The sequence below is a fragment of the Pteronotus mesoamericanus genome, unplaced genomic scaffold (assembly GCF_021234165.1).
Source record: "Pteronotus mesoamericanus isolate MK-2021 breed Mesoamerican mustached bat unplaced genomic scaffold, CSHL_Meso_final contig_24, whole genome shotgun sequence".
Classification (NCBI taxonomy): Eukaryota; Metazoa; Chordata; class Mammalia; order Chiroptera; family Mormoopidae; genus Pteronotus; species Pteronotus mesoamericanus.
The window spans coordinates 19,874,996-19,895,410 of NW_026555100.1; positions in this window are offsets into that span (position 1 = coordinate 19,874,996).

Sequence of the window (20,415 nt, forward strand, 5' to 3'; positions counted from 1 at the left end):
TTTGTGAATAACAAATATGTGATTATAAATGCTCAAGTTGCTCTTTCTCAAGAAAGAAAAAGTATTTTCTCACTACAAGTCAGTCAATCCATGTACTTTTTTCTAACTCAATATACTGAGATGGCTCTCTCCCATTTTTCATGGATACATGCTTGGAGCTTCAGAATAACTTTAAATAAAGAACAGAAGCAGAAAATAAACAAAAAATTATGAGGTTATTTTTTATTATTCCAAAATGGAAGAACTCATATTATCACACTTTAATATTTTTGATATATACAGTTGAGTTTACTCAAGCTAGTCTTCTGCTTTTTTCTCTTATTTTTTCCCTATAAATATACCATGCAACTCATATTTTGATATGTTATTTGGGGTCATAATAGTACTTGTATGGTATTAAAGGCACACTGGAAGTGTTATAACTACAGAGAAAACAGCAGTTTCCTAAAGCATGAAACCATCTCCAAGGTAAACCAGAGTAATTTTCCATTTAATTTGGCATTTTCTGGAAGATTGACTCTAAAATTCAAGGCTTTTCCAATTAAATTCAGTTGCATTTTTGTTCAGAATTTTCATAGGGGATTGGTTTCCTGATGTGGAGCTGAGTTTTAAGGCTACTTGAACTAAAATTACAGATCCAAGCCAACAGGCATGCTAAATACATTGCAGTCCCTCCATTCAGTAATCTCATTCTCAGAAAAGTATTTTCATTATGCTCAGTGAAATAAGCCAGTCAGAGAAAGACAAGTACCATATGACTTCACTTACATGTGGGATCTAATGAGCAAAAGGAACTAACAAGAAAAATAGAGACGGACTCAGGAGAGCAGGCTGACAGCTTCGGAGGGGAGGGGGAATTGGGTGTGGGAGGCTTGAGGGACTGAACGAAAACAAACAAAACCAATTCATGGGCATGGATAAGGACGTGGTAATGGATGGAAGAGGGAGTATGGAGAGGTGGAGGAGTGGTTAGAAGGGATACATGGTGATGGATGGAGACTTGATTTGGGGTGGTGAGCATAACATACAGTGTGCAGATGATATGGTGTAGAATTGTGCATCTAAAACCTGTATAATTTTTTAACCAGAGTCACCTCAATAAATTCAATAAAAAAATAACAGTAAAAATAAAAGTAGATTCATTCACATTAGGCCTTCACACCTAGAAAATTATCCAAAATACTTTTTTTGGACAGTATCCAAAACTAATATCTATGTAGTAGAAATATCAAAAAATGTGTTAATAGTGTTTAATCCATTTCAGGGCATAGAAAATATATACATCACATAAGATAGTATTTATAATATCATCTAACAATATTAAAATATTTGTTCATTTTTTGTCACGATTTTATTTAGTTTTATTTTAATTTTGTCATGACTGTTTTGTCCATTAAAATTATAAACACAATATTTTTATCAATTTAAAAACATATAGTTCATGGAAGTCTTACTACTCTCAAATTAGGCATGTCTACTCACAATGTTTTTCTACTTCTTATTTTAAAGGATACAATAAATTATAGATGGGGGAAGAAGAGTGTATTTTTCTTCTCCCAAGTAAGAAATAAATGGTGCAAAGAATAAATTTCATCTTGCTATCTTATTTCTGCTTTTATTCATTTACTATGCCACAAAAAGGGCAGGATTCTAAGAAATTACTAAGTAGTTTACTGTTTTAAATTAATATAAGGAAAATGACTAAATATATATAAAATGCATTTTGAATTAATAACCAGTTGTGTTGGGTGAAGCTCTGTCCTTTCAATACCCAATTTTGACAGCCTTAGGGTTCAACATTTTTTAGAGAAAGAAAATGGTATTTAGCCATACATGACGTTTCTACTCCATAGTCATTCACACTTAGTGCCTTCCTAAAGAAACTGGTGTGATATGTCCAGAATTATTTTTATCAAAAATGCTTTTTGTAAGCATCGTCTTCCAGTCATATCTAAAAAATTTTTTTGTCAATAATTTATAAAATTGATAGGTAGAGATTTAAAAAATTAGGAGACATCTCTTTTCAATTCCCTAATAAAATCTAATCAAGCACTTTCTCTTCTAACAATCCGTGTGCTATCAATGAGTATATTGATACAGATTCAGTGATTTCAATATCCCAGCAAAGAGAAACAAAATCAGAAGCCCTAAAATAGACTCCTTAGAAGCCAAGTTCAGTATTTCGAAAGATAATAGTATTGGTTGCTTCCATGGGGCTACTAATAAGCCTGTTTTTCAAAGAAACCCACTAGCTAATTTTATCCAATGTGCAATACAACTCTAGTAAATAGTTTTCCAAAACTCTGTAGATTTATGATAGTCCAAGTAACGAAATATGCTTACTCCCTCATTCTCAGGTTCTCTGTAAGCCTTTAAAATGCATAGATTTCTTGTGTTCCTAAGGCAATCCTGTAATGATTTCCCCAGAGAGTCTTCCAAAAGAACACAACTGCTTCCATTTAGAGTTTTTCATGTGGAAAATTTTATTTCAGTTACCAAATATTTTGTTCCTAAGATACTAAATACTTGTTAACCTGGCCATGTGTTCTGTGGCACCCCTTCTCGTGAGCAGCAGCTATGGGAACTTACCACAGCTGCAGAATTGTCCATTGGTATAGTAATTTAATTTGAGCATATCTGAAAAAAAATTGCAGTACTATAGAATACAAGAAATAATTATTTATGATAAAGTTATGACAAATTTTATAGACAGTGTACAGAAGTAAAGATATGAGTGTGCTTGAATTCTTGGACATACTATTTTGTAGGGGAAAAAAATTTGCAATAAGCAGAGTATGTATTATGCATTTTTTTTCATAATGAAAGCAAGTGTTCTTAAAGCTCTTAACTTGTAGCCTGAGAAGAAAGTACATTACAGAAGTGTTAATGACCATTAAAAACATAGTTGAGTAAACAACATATGTAATTATTCTGTAGGGAAATGCTGCTCAATTACAACATAAAGTCATTCTATTAGTATAGACACCTGCTATTCATAGGGTTCATTTTTCCTAAAATAACTTAATTTCTGAACAAGGTTTTCTTCAGATTTTTCTATGTTGGCTCCAAATACACATACACACACACACTCTCTCACACACACACACATACATAAATATATATGCATGTCAATATTGGCTCCAAATATATATCTCACAATGAGAACATAGATTTATGTCCTCATAGATTTATAATGACAGCTGATGCTGTGGACTCCATGCTCCTGTACTTCTCCAAGTGTTCAGCATCCAGTCATGTTAGAATGCAGATCACAATATTCTTTTCCAAAGAACACAAAAGTAAACTCATTGCCTCTATCAAAACAGGAAAATTGTTATTCATAATATCTTCTATGTGTCATAATCGTATTTCAGACTTTTATCCAAAAATATTTTAAAGGCCACCTTATTTTTTTAATTTTGTGTGTGTGTTGAAATGAGGTTATTTTCTGCAAACACATCCAGTTCTCTGCCCTATCCATCTCTTATTTCAAAAACAATGCAAACATTTAACTCTGTCTTTTGATAGCAACAACAGCCTAAAGAGCTAATAGACACACTGACTATGTGCCAGGCACTGCATGATATTACTGTATGCTAATCATTCATCCCAGCTTCATTTTAGGTTAAGTGGTATGTACAGCTCTGTGTGTACTTGTTCAGAATGAGCACATCCCTTTTCATTATTTTACAACATGTCAACACTTCTTTCCCACTTTTGACTACCTCAAACAGATTGCTCTCACCATGATTAACAATTCCATCCTTTTAGTATTTGAAAAATAGTATATTTATTCTTTTTTTATAATAAAGTGAACTAAGAATAAGTAAACATAATTTTTCTCCCACGTAATATTTTCTAAATTAATAATAGTGATAACAGCAACAATAGTACACATACACACATATGAGCATGTATATGTGTATATTCACATTGTGCTTGATATTATAAAATAAAAAGTTGGGTGTTTCTTCCCAATTTCTTAATCTACAACAAATATGTTTGTATGATTTTAAAGAGGAAGAAACCTGTATGTTTTTCTGTATACCACTTCTTTTTATATTTACGGAGTAAATTCATAGTAGAAGCTGAATAGAAGAATATGTGATGTTAAATGTTGGCAGGTATTACTAACTTGTACTACACAGAGTCTAGACAGTTGAGACTATCACCAATGCTGCATGAGAATGGCCATTGCTCTTCATTTTCAGTACTGCTATGTGAGCAAATATTTTACAATCTGGAATAACAGTTAAAATATTTTATCTGATTTATAAATCATATCTTACTGTTTTTGACCTGTCTATTCTTTCCTACCTCTAACTTGGAAATATCTTGAGCAGGTGCTTTTACATGTCTTTTGGTCTATATGTTTTCCTCATATTGGCAGTTTTCAGTAATAGCTCACATTTATCTACTATTTGAGAATATCAGTCAGGTTTGTTATAAGCACTTCGATTACATTAACTAATCTGACCCTCATAATAGATGTTTAAGTGAGGAACTGTTAACATTTCATTTTACAGATGAGAAAACTGTGACATGGAAACATTAGTAAATTGCTCAAGATCACATTGGGCATAAATAAGTAATGAAGCCAACAAATCAATTAATCTGGTTCTGGAGTTCATTAACCATTACCTTGTGTGCTGCTATTTAATACAAGAGTGGATTCTTGACTTGAAGTTTTAAAGGTCATAATTAAAGATGAACCCAGAAAATTTTTACTAAATCCCAATATTATTTCTAAGAATATTACACATTTATTTGCCATATAAATATCACTAACCTTGTGATTACTTTAAAAAATGAGAGAAGATATATAAAATTTGTGTAAAGTCTAGATTTGAAAACAAGCATGCTAGAGAGAATATTTTTCATTGTTGGAAGTGGAATAATGAATAATCTTAGCAAAGAATGAGAAAACAGCATTTAGGTAGACTTGTAGGGGACTGCTCATGTTTGGTACACAAAAAGAAGTTGGTTTCATGGCCTCCCTGTGGATTGACTAATTGAAAAATTTTAGGGGTTTGAGCGTAAGGGCTGCCCTTAGTTGCCTGTTGCCTAGTGGTCCTGGCACATGAGCACACGAAAAGGGAAGTGGTTAAGTGTGCAAACTTAACTGGACGATCAAAGAGGGAAACTGACAGGCTTCTAACTAAGGCCTCAAAATCAGGCTAGGATATCAAAAACAAACCAAAACTATTATCATTGAAAGTCATATTGATTCAAACATTCAACAAACATTTTTTTTCGTGCCCTTATATATACACTGAACCAGATATTTGGAAAATAGAAATGAATAAGCCCCAACAACCTGACAGTTTTTATAAAGTGTAGACAGTCGATAATTGCATAAATATATTATTATTTCAGAATGATCATACAGGCAGCAGAGTGAAATGTGAATTGACCCTCAAACTCTAAAGACATAAATACAGTTAATTTTTTTCACTCATGGTACTATTGAGTTAATTTGCCCAGAACTGCCTGGGAATATCATTTCCATGTGGTCACTTGATATCCAATTTCCATCTAATTTGCTTTGCCATAAAGTTTTGGCTTCTTCAGGTGAAGCTGACTAACCAGTAACAAATCCTCATTTCACGAGGAACGATCAAACAAATTCAAGTTGAGAAACATTTTACAAAACAAGTGACCTGTACTCTTCAAAGAGTCAAGATCAAGGAAACCAAAAAAAAAAAGAAAAAAAAATACTGAGAATATATTTTAGATTAAAAGAGACTACAATGTATGAGAAATAAATTTGGTGTTTGATTTAGAATGGTAACCAAGACTAAAAAACAGTAACAATAATTGATATGTAAGGAAAACTGATAAAATTTCAATCACAGCTGAAATATATTAGTGTTCAATTTCTATAACTTATGTTTACCTAAGAGATTATCTTTGCTATTAAAAATATATTTAGAAGTATTTAGGGTAAAGAAATAAACAGGACCTCCAATTTACTCTGAGATGGTTAATTAAAAATAGGTATATATAAAATATATAGCATACAGTTATGTGTAGTATTTATGATATATAATTTAATATATGAATAGATACGTGTGAATATATAGGTATTGTATGTGTGCATAATCTGTCCAGAAAGTATCCAGCCATGTACTATGCATAATAAAGACATTTCTTGAAGAAGCTACAAGATACAAGAAACATTGTACATAGGACAATGAAACTCAGTCCTTTTCAAAGTAGGCACCCTAGGACCTTGCACAGTTCTCCCAATCGCCATCAGCTGCCCCATAGTCTTTTCCTGAATCGTATCGAGGGTCTGAAATCTCTTCCCTTTCAAAGATGATCTAAGTTTTGGGAAAAGCCAAGAAGTCACAGGTTACCAACTCTGGCCTGTAGAATGGCTGTCACCTGGGTGATTTGATAGTTTGCAAAAAACCCTGCAAGAGACATGATGCATGAGAGGGTGCACATTGTTGTGATGAAGTTGCCAGTCACCTGTTGCCAATAGCCTTGGCCTTCTGAATCATTGAATAGTTTCCACAGAGGAATGTTCAAGCTTAATGCAAAATTTGATGCAGATTCATTGCTCTACTTGCTTAGCTATTTTGAGTATGATATCCAAACCGCACATATATTGACTCAATGGCATCTACCAGCCCCACTGTCTAAGGAAAAAAAATTAAGAGAAATTCTTATAAATATTGCTGTAGACAGTTTATAATGAGAGCTTTTATAACAAGAATGTCTAATATTCAATTTTATATTATTCTATTACTGCAGTACTAATCCTCGTTGTCACTTCCCATATCTGCAAAGTTGGATGCACTTTAAGAGGCTTCTTTTTTTCCTTTTCTTTTTTTGTCGTAACATTATGAGAGGGGAATTACAGGTGTAGGTTAAATAAGAGCTGAAGAGAAAGGAAAATCTTATTCAATGAAGTGCAAATGAAATTCTATTTCAGCAGCATTTCAGATGAATTTCAGACAAAAGGTAAAACCCCAATAATTGCAGACATTTTAAAGCTATTTGATTTTTTATACAACCTGTGACAAAATAACTATTGGTAATTTTATTAATTGTCAAGTCTCTGCTATTTGAATTCCAAAAATATTTAAGAAAAGGACCACAAAATCCATAATCTAAAATGGAGACTAGGGGATACAGTCCAAAATTAGAAGGAAACTCAAAGAAAAAGTAGCCATAAAGCTTTTAAGGAAAGGGAGCACATATTTTTATAAGTGAGCAAAGTAAAGAGAGTGAAGATAAGACTGAGAAGAATCCACTGTATTTACCCACTTAGTGACTTTTTAGAGCAATTTCAGTATGCAAAAAGGTGAGAGTACTGGTTCTGGGGGTTGACAAATAATGAAAGTTAAATTTATGAATTTGATATGTACTGGGTAAATTTTTGAGAAACTTTTACAGGTTTATTTTCCCAGTTGTCATATCTAACAATTAGATAGAACTTTCTGGTGGGGTCTACCTGACCACTCTCATTGTCCTCAGCTAGTTTTCCTTCCCTTCCACCCTCCCAGAAAACTTTCAGCTCCTGGATGACCTTACTCATCCTTATATATTTCCAATATCAGTGTTGCTAAAATCTCTATTTCCTTTTCTCTTTCCAACAAGAGACTTTTACTCTTTTTCTTTAATCAGAGCAGTAAATAAACAAACATACAAACAAATAAATAAATGAAATAATTTTTTAAAATCCTTATTTAATCTATCTGGACTTTGGTGATACAAAAATAGCTCCCAGTAAGTAATTGTTGAATGTATACCTTTCTACTTTGTATAAAATATTTGTTCAGAATGAATGTACCAAACCTGAATTCTGAGAAAGGAGAAGTATTGATCTGAAAAAAAAAAACTGTTGAGAAAAGGAATCTGCCATTTGATGGCACCAAAAATGTCTTCAGCAGCAATGTCCTTGAGGTACCTGGATACAGCTTCAAACACAAAACCTCCTCTGAGAAGAAATAGGAGATAAGGGACAAAAAAATTTCCCTTTTCAGCCCTGCTGAGGGGTACCAGATAAATCTCAGAAAACTAAGGGGAAAAAAAACCCCTCCAAGACTCATCAGATGTAAAGGGCCTCCAAGAAAATTATCTACTGAACTCAAATACTTGGCAGAAACTTATTCCCAGGAACTATAGAACAGTTATAGTTTACATAAATTTCTGCTTATTAAATTGTTGAAAAATGTGAAAATATTTGAAAGTCAATTTGGATAGGTTTTGAGCTTTTTTCATCATATACTACTTGAATCAGTATGAAAATCCATCTTCAAATATAGGGAATTGTGTTATTTCTCTAGGAGATAGAAAGACTATTATGATGCTTAGCCAGGACCCTCAGAACAAACAGCATCATGCATATTATCCAGGCTGTCCTTAGCTTAAAATAAATATGAGAAGGAAAAAAACACATTTATAACTACTCTTCATTCTTTTAACACACTTTTTACTTAGAATCTGAAAAATGTTAATAATTCATAAGCTCAACTGGGCTACCATTTCAGTTAATAACTCCTCATTAAGGTTGCTTTTCTTTTGTACACTAAAACTTAGTACTAATTATCTCCTAGATCCTCTGCCCTTTCACGTTTCTCAAACATATTGTCACCTTCTTTTAAGGCCCAAATCTGAACATCTGTGTCATACTTGTTTTAATGCACTAAATGTTCTATGAAAATGTTCTAAAAATTCTGTAGTTTCTCCCAGCAGTATTTTTTTCAAATTGATGTATCATGAGTATGAGTGTCATTTCCTGACCCTCCCTTTTACATTTGCAAACATTTACTAGGTCTTTTCCTGTGCTTGAAACTACACTTGCAGTGTAACAATCAGTATTTCATTAAACCTCATAATGCTGTGAAAAGGGTTTCTATTTTAATTTACAAATGAGGGAACAGTATTAGAGAGTTTCAATAATTATTCTAAGATTATAGAGCAGAAAGGTGACAGAAAGGAGAATTAGGCCAGTCCAGACAATCTGACATCAGGGCTCATATTTAAACTCTATACTACTTTGTCTCTTGCTGTCTTGTCAGGTGATAATGTTAAACATGATTACTTTTGACTGGGCCAAACAATGGGAGTGTAATATGAGATTACAATATCTTAACCTCTTCCCTTAAAAAATAAATAAAAATACATTGATGATGAAGAGGAGCAATGTCCACATACCATAGTCCAACAGTTCTCAAAATGCTGTCCCCAGATCAATAGTATCACCATTATATACATCATACGCAAACTTATTAGAAATGAAAATCCTTGAGTCCCACCCTGGAACTAATAGTGAATCAGTTATTCAAGGCATACACTTTCAGTTACAACATCTGCCTTATGTGATAGTTCCAGTGAATAAAGAGGATTACCTAAATTCCATGAGGTTTTCCAACTCCTCTGTTACACATTCTGAGTCCATTACCTGCTTAGCCTTGTTATCAGACTTGCAAACCTACTCTGTAACTACCTGTTTACTTGTCTGAATTCCCTATTTAGAAACTATGCTTCTTGAATATATTGAGTAGTTTTTGAATAGTATTTTTCTCAATTGCTTTGCTTAATATATGGCACATAACAGACCCTCTACAAATAACTGTATACCTGCTCAGGCAAGAGTATAATTTCTATGACTTATTCTATTCCAAAAATACACCTTCATATACACCCATGAATAGACAATAGGTAGGTAAATAGGTAGATGATAGATGGATAGATAGATAGATAGATAGATAGATAGAAGTTAAAGGTTAATGGCTACAGGTTTTTTAAAAGAATCAAATTGTTTATTGTTTTTGTTGTTGATTTTTAAAAATTAACTAGCACAATTGATCTGATTGACATGATATCTATATAGCTGATATTATTACTCTTACATGTGAATTAGTTGTTTGTGTTATTTCCTCCCATCACTATTTCCCACCTCAGTGAGCTTTAGTGATCTATTTACTCATAAAAATCAAAAGTAATTTTCCCAGAGCAATTCTATTATGAATTTGTGCAAGATGGTTTTTCCCAGAAGGTAACTTCAAATGTCATTGAGCTTATTTAAAGATAGCTTTATATCACAAACCTTATGTTCAAGTTTTAGTGTACAACCAAATGGACCTAATTAGGCAAAGAGAATCAGGATTTCAAATATAATAATAATCCTGCATTACCTCCTAAAATGTTTCAGTTCACATATTCTAGGAAGATGTTTTTATATTAGACGTAGTATACAGTCATTTTGGTTTATACTTGCTTTTGTTTTCATCTTTGTTCAGGTAGATGGCTCTGGATATGATAAAGCAGCACTGTACCTGGCATGTCCTTCCTTGTGGTGGAATGTATCACATCCTTATCTCAGCATTCTCTTTCATGCAGACTGTTAAAATACTCCTATTTGTATATGAATATGTCATTGCAATGGGGTGCACAGTGAGGGTTCCCTGAAAATAGGAGAAAACCCCCACAACCCTTTATAGAGGGAAGGGGGGAGTAGATGATACAGCATTTAAGATATTTTGCATAAAATGGCAAGTTAATAGCCATGGCTTTCTTGAACAGAGAGGTCTGCTGCCCAGGGCAAAAGGTGTACATGATTTTAGGAGAATACAGTGACTCATGACATAGCCAGGGAGGCAGATGCCCACCCTGAATGTCCCTGTGTCATTGGGAACTCTTACCCTGACTGAAGATGGCAACCAAAAGAAGGTAAAACATACAGGGGAACTGGCAAAAATGGCACATCATAAGAGGAGCCAAATATGAGGTCACATAGGAAGTTCTAGACCATGCATTTAAAATTAGGGCAGGCTGAGAGAGAAAGAGGGAGAAGCCATGAGGTCTGAAAGAGTATAGACAGGAGTTGGCTATGAGGTCTGGTGTGTAAAGGCAAAGTCACATGGTTTGGAGTAAGAGCATGCCACCAGGTCTGGAGTGAGAAAGAGAAGATAGTGGCAGAGCTGGTAGAGCTGTGTGGGGACCTGCCAAACCAAGCACAGATTCATGGGAGAAGTTTGGAGCTGAACTGTGACCAGGAATGTTGAGCTGCAGACTTCTGCTTCTCTGAAGGACATACAGAGAAGCCACTCTCTTGGGACATATGCGTCCCTGGACTCTACCATGATCCAGTGTAACATGGCACATGTTTTTCTGAGCCATACATGGAGGCTGAGAACAGCAGCTCCAGATCCTGAAGGAGACCACGGCTGTGAGAGGATGGAGTCTCTGAAACTCACAAGCGCATATTACAGAGAGGATGGAGACCTGTTTGTGTAGCCAGCTTAAGAAGTGGCAAGGCTGTGGGGAACTTCTGGTTTTGATTTATGGACTTTTGGGGAGCAAGGGAAGTGCTGGGTCTCATGGGATAACATGGTTCTTAGCAGGAGTCTTCTCAGCTCCCCCAAGGTTGGAAGCCTGTTAATGAAAACCTATTTCCTTCAACACTAATTGTCAGGTCATGTGTCACAGTGCCATGTGGCCAATCCCCGGTTTGCTCAGTTGCATCAAGATGATTTTCTCTTTTCTCTCCAAGGATAATTCTTGGTACATTTTCAGCCTAGTTTCATACATTTAGGGGGTGGCACAGATTTTCCCATCAAGTGAGAAAAGGCAGAGGAGGGTCATGAAGTTCCCATATTCATTTTCTAGCCATGAACTAGTGGTATTTATTTTCTTCTAAATCACAAATATGATTACTGTAGAACTTCTAAGGTCTATTTTCTTCTTTAAAAAATAACAAATAACTTTAAATTGAAGTATATAGGCAGTTTCAAGTAAGTAACAATAAAAAAGTGATATATTGGCCTTGATGTCTATAGTTTGTGAGTTCTAGTCTCTAAATTCTGTAGTTTGTAATGTTTATGAAGAAGTGTCTGTAAAGAGCTCATGCCTAATGTATACCCATTCCATCATCTATCATAGCATAGCTGTTGAACAACAGTGTACTGTCAATATGTACATGCATACGTACATAGATTTATAGCTAGTTAGCTAGCCAGCTAGCTAGGTAGATAGGTAGATAGATGCTTTACAAGGTCATTTTTACAATGCAGCTCTTCTCTCCCAATAAGCTCCTTTAGGTAAGTCCTTCAGGAAGAAATATAGTTATTATAAGTGTCATTTTCTACAGTTGCATGTCAAGGATGGATGCCAGAGAAATGCTGTTGTTTCTCAGAAACAGTATTTCTAAATAATTGCTTTAAATTAGACAAACCAAAAGTAGTACACTATGGAATAATTTTGTTTTATTTTTAATCAGTGAGCATAGCTCACCAGCTTATTCAGTTTGTGAGTCTTTCAGGAGAACATTAATATTAAAATTATTATAGATTTTTTTGTTTAAAGCACAGTTTCTAAAAAGAATTCAGTACTCAAACCCTGGCATTCTGAGGAAAACAGTAACAAATGCTTATGCTATTCTTCCATTTGCACAAGACGTCTGATTTGTAGAAAAATAAAATGTGAAATTTTATAAATCAAATGTATTTTATAATTATTATTTTTATGATTAGAGAAAGGTCTTGTGACTTCTAGGAAAAAATATTACAAATCTAAAATAACTAATAACTGTAACCCAAGATAAATTTGTATTGTATTTTTCTTTTTCACACTAGGGGAGAAAAAAAAGAACTAGAATAATTGAATTGAAAACTTTTCATTGAAATTGTATTTTATATAATGAAATATTGGTTTAAAATAAAACTAATGGATGTATTTTTTAGATGTGTATGTGTAAAAGGTGAATACAGTATATACCTGATGGCTTCCTTGATTGAGCCACCACTGGTGGGCTTGGCAAGTGTTGTATGTGTAACTTTAAAACGTGAGTGGTTGAAACTCATTCCTGAGCTCATATTATTGATGGATTTCATTTCCAACCTGGAGGTATCCTGTTGTTTGAGGAACTGGAGAATAGACATAAGTGTGAAGTGTCTCCTGTTTATTTACATGGAGCTACCACATAGAAATCATGTAGACAGTGATCAGACTGGCATTCTATCTACTGCTGACTGGAAGTAATGTCTAGTAAATAGTCATTATGGCATATGCACTCTGCTAAGGAGCCTTCTCAAATAGTCAAATACTGACTTTGTTTCACTCCTGAGAAATCAAGCATAATTATAATTACCTAGTCCAATGACAATCAGTTCTCTTCTTTGAGTACTTGAGGGAATTTACATAAATTACCATAAAATAAAGTTAGGTCCTTTATTATTCCCAATTTATAAGTGAGAAAACTAAAGCTTAAGTTGAGCAGCTAAACTCACAATCAGTCAGCAGCAGAGTCCAAAATAAAAATTCTGTCTAGCCCAAGAACTGTACTCTTCAGATAGTGATAGTTTTGCAATATTTTAATTTGAGTAGGTAGAGTTTAAGTAAATTCTTAGCTGACCTCATGAGGTTCCATGCAAACAAAAGTTTCTCTGTAGATTCACTTTCTACCAGTCAATATTAATACAAATCAAACAAACTAGACACTATAGTAAAAACAAACAAAAAAATCAGAAATTTAAAAAATAATGAATGAATAAGTGAATGGAAGGGAGGATAGATAGATAAATATAGAAATGCAAAGATAAAAATAAGATCAATCAAATTAACAGAAGTATAATTTGACATATAAAAGAAGCTATTTTTATTTTTTAAGTAGAAATACTGTAATGCAGACACAATTATCTAAAACAAAAAGACTCAACCTATGCCTTAAGAGAGATTACTATTTCAGGCTGCTTCCAGATCTAAATTAGCTCTACATCTAGTAAAGATGGGAAATACTGTTAAAGGAGACATTACTAACTAGCAGTAAGTCCAGTATGGAAGCTTTAATGTCTTTGTATTGTTGACTTAAAAAAAAAGTCAGTCAGATACTTCTCCAGCAAAATGGGATTATTTGGGATCAACAAAGAATTGCAATCTGAACTTTCAATCATGATGGGGGGGAGAGAGAGAGAGAGAAAGAGAGAGAATAAGGGGGGGGCGGTTCTTTGTTCCCCAGGGATTATATTAGCTAGGGTTTGGGATGGGCCAGGTGCTTTTTCAAAGGAACCAATCAACTCACCAAGCTTTTGCAGACTTTTTGATGGTTCTGCTCCCTAGTTAGACCAACAGGCCTCTATGTTCAAGCACCTCTCCAGCAACTCCCAACAATCTGGTGCCAGAGGGAAGAAGGGAGAAGTGTTAATCCCCTTGATGGAGAAATGCTGTAATTCCCAAGAGTGTGAAGCTGTAGTTTCCTGGTGAAGTAAATAGCCTCATGCTCCCCAGTGTATTAAGATCGATGTCTAATTATTTTGCCTGCCTTTTATTTCTAATAATTAGTTAATTCCCTATGGTAACATTACCACATGAACATTATAATCATGAAGTAAGATTCAGACTGAAATAACCACTGATGGAGTTAGTAGATGACCAGCTCCTCTCACTTTAAAGTTACCAAGATCAGCCCTGGCCAAGTAACTTGGTTAGAGCATCATCCCGATACACTATGGTTGTGGTTTTGATATCTGGTCAGGGCACAAACAAGAATCAACCAATGAATGCATAAGTAAGTGGGGCAAAAAATTGATATTTCTCTCTGTTTCTCTCCCTTTCCATCTCTCTAAAATCAATTTAAAAATCAAAATGACCAAGATCAACAGTATATGTCATTGTTATTCATTTTACCTGCTCACTGCTCCCACCTCACCACCTCCTCCTAGACACACACACACTCACAAATACACTCTCATACGCTTACCAAGGATTAAGTTATAAAAGTTATTACTTGATAAGTAATAACTCATGGCATATTACCAAAAGTGATCCCTGGTTTGTTCAGTATTCTACATTTCAAAGATTTACTTAGGTTGATGGGGCAACTTTCTTCTATAAAAGACCCAGTACTCTACGTAAAAACAATTTGCAATTTGGAATTTAAAATGTAATTAATTGGTCATATAGAAAAACTAGGTTTGGACTTTTAAGTATATAATATTTGACTGTTTTGTAATTTAATTATTCAAATGGATTAATTAGGTTAACTATATTTCCTACAAGCACTAGAACGTAAGTAAAGAATCAGGAATTTTATTTTCAGATCTGTCACTCATTAGTTCTGTTTTGAGAGAGTTCATTTATCCATTTCATCCTCCCTTAGTAATTTAGCATTGCTTTCCTAGATGCAATTGAACTTAAATGCACTATTTGTAGCTTCTATTCACAATAGGTTCTACTCTCAAACCAGAGAAAATAATTTCATAAAAAGAGAGAGAAACAAAAACTTCAGGTCAAAAGTGATCTATTGCCATCTCAGAGCAAAAGTAGAAAACTGAAGTGCGTACATAGGATATAAGAAATTAAAATGAGTGAGCAACAATGCTGAAAAGCAGTACCTGAATCATGACAATAAATAATAAATATACCCATTATCATATTTAAGGACACTATATGATGATGGTTATTATAATAAGAGAAAACACTCTTCCTAACCATGATAACAGCTACTAAATCTCATGACAGTTTATGAAGAACATGAGTAGGTATTCCAGTTTTTCAACATACCAAATATTAAGATTTTCATATGAAATATTCAAATTTTTATATTTTGATAACTAATTTGATTATCTAAAAATGTGATGATTTTATCTTTTTAGTCAAAGAAATGCAGAGTGGAGCAAAAGTAGATTTACAGCTGTTTGTATGGAAAATAATATAATAAGTAATAAATAATAATACAAGAATAAAATTTGTGTTTCCTGTACTCACAACTATAAACCTACTTTTGCCCCACCGTGTATATTGCCAGCCTGAAGACAACCAGTTTGTTGGCATATTGATTTTCAGCTTGTTATTAAGAAACAAGAGACTCAGGAAGAGCATCTGACCTTTCTCCCCTTGCCTGCCTTGAGAAATTCAGGTAAAAAAACCTGCTTAAAAGAAGGAGAAACATCATTTTAGCACCTTAATATGAACTAAATATAAAGAACAGCAAGAAATCTAGTAAGGCCTGTTTGTTGAACTCCCCACTGTGTCCCTTTGTTTATGGGTGGCCCAGTAAAGATTTGTTTACATTTCCTTTCTCATCGACCTGTAAACTGCCCACTTCCCCTTTGAAATCCCAGACCCTTTCCCCTCTTCTCCTTTGTCCAAAATGGCAAATAAATCTCAAATGCCTAATGTGACTTTGGGTGTCATGTATTATGGCATTCCCAAATGTACATCCATAAACTTTGGACATTTTCTTCTGTTAATATGTCTCCTGTTAATTTGATTATTAATTATCTCAGCTATAAGAGCACAGAATGTGAGAGAAAAAAAATTTTATGCTTCCGTCAGTCATCTGACAAAATCCATCTTCCTATCTGATACTTCAGTTTTCTTTCTCACACCACAAAGAGGTGATTGCTTATGCCTGGAAAATATATAGATGGAGTTATTATTAATTTATTTGGTAAATACTTCCACATTTGTAGAATTTTCATTTTAAAAATTTATCTGTCTATATATTTTTAAAGATTTTATTTATTTATTTATTTTTAGACAGAGGGGAAGGGAGGGAGAAAGAGAGGGGGAAAAACATCAATGTGTGGTTGCCTCTCATGCATCTCCTCCTGGGGACCAGGCTTACAACCCAGGCATATGCCCTGACTGGGAATCAAACCAGTGACCCTTTGGTTTGCAAGCTGGCACTCAATCCACTGAGCCACACCAGCCAGGGCTCTCATATATTTTATTGCAATACTGTGCCTACACTATTACATGTCTTTGTTAGCTTCTCTCTTAAAGTAACATTGAAAAAACTTATTTTCCTGCTTTTATGTATTGAAGTATTACATTCCAGTGCCCCCAAAATACCTAAGATATTTTATATTGCATATATATCATTGGATAGTCTTCTGCATATTGATAGATTTCCTTTGATGTGGTAGAATTTTTCTGTGCTCTCAGAATTCTAGAGCCAGAACCTAGTGCAGAAGGGCTATTAATTTACCAAAATTGGTATTAGTTTTCCACGCACTACAACTGTTAGCATCAGTATATAGGTAATTATTGGTAAAGGAAAAGGAGTTACACATTGGGTTTGATAAACTGAGGAGTATAAGCCTTTTTGCTTAGGAAACTACAGCTTACACCCCAGGGGATTACAGCGCTGCTCCACTAAGGGGATTAACAGTCCTCCCTCCACTCCTCCAGTACCCGATTGTTTGGGTGCAGGGGGACGTGCTGGACCAAGGAGGCTGCCAGTCTCACTAAAGGTTATAAACCTATCAAAAACCGGTGAATGATTGGGAAGTTGCTTGGTTTATTTGAAAAGTTTCTGGTCTTTTCCAAGCCCAAACTAATATAATCCCAGGGGAATAAATAGCCTTTCTCTTTCTTGCAATGACCTGCACTTGCACTTGCATGTCTGTTACAGGGTGCAGCCAGCCCCCACCAAAGGGATTGGTAATGGGGTCCAGAGATTGGGGTGTCCAAGAAAAATATAGGATATTCTTCCACCCACAAGGTAGACCTCCACAAGGGATGGGAGACAAGGAACTGGGCCTTGGAGAGTTACTTTGTGAATGAATAACTGGTCAGCTTCATTCCAGACCGGGAGCAGGGCCATAGAGAGTCATTTTGCATGTCAACAACAGCGGGGATAGCTTCATCCCTCATAGGCAAAGATGATTATTTTGCATATCAGCAAGTCTAGCCAGGAAAGTTTGCAGAAGTTTAACTGAGGATCTATCTGAATGAGCAGCTCCCCGGTTTGCATGGTCTGCTGAAGGAGTCGGAGATGGGGTTGCAGGGGAGGATTCCCGCTGGGGTTTGTACCTGAGGCTTTTGACCACGCGGTTTGGGGAAGCAGGAAAGCAAGATGTAGCAGCCCTGCAGGCAGCTACCCCAGTTACAGTGTGCATGCATGAGAGCGCAGAGATGGTTCACCCCATCTTGCCATGGAGAAGCAATGTGAAGACCATGCAGGAAGGAAAGGGGAGAAGGGATTCTTGCTAGTGGGCCATGAGGAGGTACCACTGGGTTTGGATGAAGAACTGGAAATGGCGACAGCACAACTGGCGGTGCTGGGAAGCATGAGGTGCCTGCCTAGCCGAGCTCCAGACTTCTGTTTTCTTCTCAAGGGTGATTTGCCAATATGTAATTCTTTACATGTATCAGCAAGGAGAATCAGGTCTCTCCTGTCAACATGTCCTCTCTCCATAGCCACAGGGCCCTAGTAGCCACATGGCCTATGGCTGTGCAATCTCCACAGTTAGGCTCCAGGAAGAAGCCTGAATACCACAACATGGCAATGGACTGCAGCTGAAAACACACGCCAGTTGGCTGGATGCTGGTCTCTTCTGTATTTTAATATGGAACAGAAACTCTGGGCAGTGGCCTTCATACCGGCCCAGCTGAACACAAGATTGGCCCTTTTCCATGGCAAGATGGATAGAGATGAGACATAAGAAAGTCAAGAGGGGAATGCCCTTAATTTTACATCATCAGTAAAGTTCACCATGGAGTTCCATCCTCCTGTGTAGGTCTCAGGAAATTCTTTTCCTTGTGATACCACAAGAACTCCACTTCTACCAATAACACAACCACTGTGGTATATAAATAAACCTTTGTGTTTCCAGAAATATCTGATTATTTAGATTAATTTCTGCATCAGTTAAGATCTGTTTAACTTTTCTGAAAATTGTATTTACTAAAAAGTAAATAAAACACATCAGAATTATCATAAATATACCATTAACATTTTTAGAGGCATGATCCCTTTCTCTTCTTACTGTTTGATAAACTCAATTCTGAGCCATAGTTCTACTCTTCTTTCCCAAATAGTATAAACATTTTGAAGTGTTGGTATTTCTTATGTCTACAACTCCACTCCCAATAAATGATTTGCTCCCAATTATCTAAGTGAACTGGATGTCCTTTATGTCGGCTTGCTACACTCCTTCAAGGCCATTGGTGCTTTATGTTATTTTTCTGAGGTTACATTCTGGTCACTTTTCCTATTGACCATTCTAAATGCACTTGGTGAAACCTGTAATCTCAGACTTGATCCTGTTGCCTGTTATTTAACTTCCATTTCTCTACCCAGGCTATTTCGTTACATATATTCTATTAGAATGTCTGCTTTAGCATTTAACAGATGGATGATATAAATTACTGAGGTTTTGAGGTGAAATTTTGTATGACATATTTTCTCTTATGGAATTTCATTCTAAAGACTGTCTAGCACAGTATAGTTCAGGGGAGCACTAACAGCTTCTGTTCTAGGGCGCAAAGCTAATTTGGTTTATAATCCATGTTAATTTAAACAAGTTCTTTAACCTCCTGAAGTTAGCTTTCCTATTTTATAAAGTGATAATAAGAAAACCATATACATTCAAAATTGCTATGAAGATTTTTAAAGAAATACTAGTATAGTGTTTAGTGTAGTACAGGATGCTTAGTATAGTGTTTGACATATAATAAATATTTCCTATACTTTGGTCCTTGTCATCATTGTTATTTTCATTATCTGCTTTCTGCATTACCCTTGGAAACTGGTTCAGCCCCTGGGGAAGGGTAGTAAACCACCTCTGTCCCAAAACAAGCACCTAGGATATTCACTCTCTCATGGTTTCTATGCCCAAGATTCCACAAATATAGAATAGGAAAATTCTGTAGTAATATTCAAAAGATCTGGAATCAACCTGCTATTTCTTTAGTTTTGGTTTAGGGCTTGATAGAGTCTGGCATTTTAATTTCTTAAAATAGTAAACCTGTATACTATTAAAATTTATAATATAAACATTTACTCAGGTAAATTCAAAATTCATCCTATGTTCTAATTAAACTAAAAACTATTACTAACATATATAGAATCGTATTAAATATTACTTCTCCAACTAAAAAAAAAATCCTAGGAAATGGATTACATATGAACCAAAACTGAGAAATATCAAGAAAAAAATTACGTTTGTGGCATGCTAAGTGATAGGGAATGGAGGGAACAAAGCATTGCTTCACTGTGGAATCTTACCTGTTGCAGTTTGCTGCCTCCTGTTTCCCTTGATTGTGTTGTTCAATAATATCGGTATACAACCAGATGATCTGTGATCTTCCCTTCCACTTTTAGAGATAAATGAAAATCATCAATAAAGGCCTGCTGAAAACCATCTCTTCCTTCATTTTTTACATCAGGGTAACTGTCAGCCACAACTGAGTGCTCGACAGGGCACCTTTTGGGCCATTTGATGTACTTTGCTGCTGACTTAGTTTCACTTGTAACAACTGTTATTACCATGCTCCAAACAGCAAGTGCTGAATCTTCAGACAGGCCTGCAGTGGCCTCATCGGTCACACTCTGTGCCTGACTGTCTTCAGACAGAAATTCCCAAAGAGAAAACAGGTATCTGTCATGAAGTTCTTTATTTCACTTCGTAACTTTCTCCATATACCTTTGGTAATATAAGGCATGCTGAGCTC